At 58.9% G+C, this 3,400-nt stretch overlaps 1 long non-coding RNA gene across 1 annotated transcript; it reads right to left on the reverse strand.

Moving 5' to 3' along the window:
* Window positions 1-2,138: 2,138 nt before the first annotated feature.
* Window positions 2,139-2,652, reverse strand: LOC136941222 (uncharacterized). Its single transcript, XR_010876458.1, has 3 exons — window positions 2,566-2,652; window positions 2,328-2,478; window positions 2,139-2,218 (listed from the first exon to the last, which is right to left on the reverse strand). It is a non-coding gene; the product is annotated as an uncharacterized lncRNA (long non-coding RNA).
* Between the last annotated feature and the right edge of the window lie 748 nt (window positions 2,653-3,400).

The following is a 3,400-nucleotide window of genomic DNA, read 5'->3' on the forward strand; positions in this document are numbered from 1 at the left end:
GACTCAGGGGAACCTGGCTGGCCTGGGAACTGAGAGAAACCTGGATATTGGGGGGACCCTGTTGAACCTGGCTGCCCTGGATACTCGAGGGACCCTGGAAACTGATGGGACCCAGGGGAACCTGGCTGCCCTGGAAACTGAGGGGTCCCGGGGGAACCCGGCAGCCCTGGTAACTGAGGTGAGCCTGGAAACTGGGGAGACCCGGGGGAACCTGGCTGGCCTGGTAACTGAGGGAACCCGGGGTAACCTGGCAGCCCTGGATACTGAGGGGACCCGGGGTAATCTGGCAGCCCTGGATACTGAGGAGAGCCTGGTAACTGAGGGGACCCAGGGGAACCTGGCAGCCCGGGAAACTGGGGTGACCCTGGAAACTGGGGGGACTCGGGGGAACCCGGCAGCCCTGGTAACTGAGGGGAGCCGGGCAAACCTGGCTGGACTGGATACTGAGGGGAACCTGGCTGCCCTGGATACTGAGGGGAGCCTGGCAGCCCTGGTAACTGGGGGGACCCTGGCTGCCCTGGATACTGGGGGGACTCAGGGGAACCTGGCTGGCCTGGATACTGGGGGGACCCTGTGGAACCAGGCAGACCTGGATACTGGGGGGACCCTGTGGAACCAGGCTGCCCTGGATACTCGAGGGACCCTGTGGAACCAGGCTGCCCTGGATACTCGAGGGACCCTGGAAGCTGAGGGGACTCAGGGGACCCTGGCAGCCCTGGATACTGGGGGGAGCCTGGAAACTGGGGGGACCCGGGGGAACCTGGCTGCCCTGGAAACTGAGGGGTCCCGGGGGAACCCGGCAGCCCTGGTAACTGAGGTGAGCCTGGAAACTGGGGGGACCCGGGGGAACCTGGCTGGCCTGGTAACTGAGGGAACCCGGGGTAACCTGGCAGCCCTGGATACTGAGGGGACCCGGGGTAATCTGGCAGCCCTGGATACTGAGGAGAGCCTGGTAACTGAGGGGACCCAGGGGAACCTGGCAGCCCGGGAAACTGGGGTGACCCTGGAAACTGGGGGGACTCGGGGGAACCCGGCAGCCCTGGTAACTGAGGGGAGCCGGGCAAACCTGGCTGGACTGGATACTGAGGGGAACCTGGCTGCCCTGGATACTGAGGGGAGCCTGGCAGCCCTGGTAACTGGGGGGACCCTGGCTGCCCTGGATACTGGGGGGACCCTGGCTGCCCTGGATACTGGGGGGACTCAGGGGAACCTGGCTGGCCTGGATACTGGGGGGACCCTGTGGAACCAGGCAGACCTGGATACTGGGGGGACCCTGTGGAACCAGGCTGCCCTGGATACTCGAGGGACCCTGGAAGCTGAGGGGACTCAGGGGACCCTGGCAGCCCTGGATACTGGGGGGAGCCTGGAAACTGGGGGGACCCGGGGGAACCTGGCTGCCCTGGAAACTGAGGGGTCCCGGGGGAACCCGGCAGCCCTGGGAACTGGGGGTAACCTGGAAACTGAGGGGTCCCGGTGGAACCCGGCTGCCCTGGATACTCGGGGAAACCTGGCAGCCCTGGTAACTGAGGTGAGCCTGGGAACTGGGGGGACCCGGTGGAACCCGGCTGCCCTGGATACTGGGGGGACCCGGGGGAGCCCGGCAGCCCTGGATATTGGGGGGACCCGGGGGAGCCCGGCAGCCCTGGATACTGGGGGGACCCGGGGGAGCCCGGCAGCCCTGGATACTGGGGGGACCCGGGGGAGCCCGGCAGCCCTGGATACTGGGGGGACCCGGGGGAGCCCGGCAGCCCTGGATACTGGGGGGACCCGGGGGAGCCCGGCAGCCCTGGATACTGGGGGGACCCGGGGGAGCCCGGCAGCCCTGGATACTGGGGGGACCCGGGGGAGCCCGGCAGCCCTGGATACTGGGGGGACCCGGGGGAGCCCGGCAGCCCTGGAAACCGAGGGTAAGGAAGATTGTCTGGTGTCAGGGGATCAGTTGTTGCCGGAGCAGCAGGTGGAGATGGGCAGGATACTGCAAACTGTTGGCCATTCATCAGCAGGACAAGAACATGCACCTGATCCTGTAAACACAAAAGCATTAGTGGAAGACCCAAATATACACCATACACATTTGTGGTCAGAAGTTGGCACTAAACCTCCATCTTGACGCAGGGTTCTTTGTAAGGAGCCCTGATCATCAATCTGCTAGAATGTGATGCCACAGAAAATCCACAAAGTTGTCTGGATGACAGCAGGGGCTCCCATACGTTAGAGACTAAACGAGAAAGAGTTAACCATCAGGTCACTTGGCAAACGGTTGTTGAAACACAGTAGACAAACTCGGATTGGCTTGTTTCAAAACGAGAGCAACTGCTGAAATGTACCTTTTACAGAGAGTGCATCTGCTGCAATGTTACCCATATTCAACACCATGCCGTTTCTGAGGCAGGAGACTGAAGGGCGAGGAGGTGCAAGAGGACAAGACATTGTCATGGATTCCCCCCACAGCTTTAAATGCAGTACATGATCTCCACCCTGTTGGAAGAGTAGACCACTTGGCTCAAATGCAACCAAATAAAAAGAGGGGCGTCTCTAGTCTTCCATTGCTTCATTATGAATTACCCGTTGAGTAACATGGCAGCCTTGGTATGGAGCTACAAAAAGCACATCTCTGCGTGACCTTCTCACAGAGAATCCACACTGAGAAGGCATCCGAGTCACGGGAATGAGAGTCCCGTCACCTGCAGAAAGCAGATCCTCAGATCAAACTACTCGCCGTTTTCCCGGGAAATCCACAGAAATGCATCATTGATCTCACCATTGTCAACCAGAAAATGAGGAGTCTTCCCTCCCTTCACCCGCAAGGTCATAGCATCATCAGCGCACTGCACCGAAGGTCCCATGCGTTTTAGTTTAGCATTCATCAACAGGTGCCGAGCTAAGACAGTAGGGAGGAAGTTACTATACTGGAGGAACCGCTAAACACGCGTTGGCCAACTTGAGGGATGTCGTGTATACTCACAAGCCATGCCTGTTGTTTGGTTAGACTCCCGACCGTCTGAATCAAAGGCAAGAGAGCCGTTTCCAGTTACGACGCCAGTCGGAGATCTGGGCTCATTTGCGTCACGAAGGAAGTCTCTTCTAAATTTGGTTTCGAATTCCGTCGGATCGGTCTCTTCATTTGTTAACCTAAATGTGCTCCCATCTCTAATACTTCCATAGGAAACTGCTACAAAACAGGCCAACGTCCTCAGTACCAAGAAGCAAAACTGAGAATTACACCACACCATGTTGAACAACCTCTCAACGCGGCCCTACCCAACATAACGCAAATACACATTCCACACAGCTTTAAGGTGCTCGCTCAAATTGGACGACCAATCAAATTTGTAAATTTGAGGTGGGCAAGACTTCATTCAAACGCACCTGAAGTGCAATTGGATCACTGTCATGAAGT

This window comes from Osmerus mordax, chromosome 3, assembly GCF_038355195.1.
Source record: "Osmerus mordax isolate fOsmMor3 chromosome 3, fOsmMor3.pri, whole genome shotgun sequence".
Lineage (NCBI taxonomy): Eukaryota > Metazoa > Chordata > Actinopteri > Osmeriformes > Osmeridae > Osmerus > Osmerus mordax.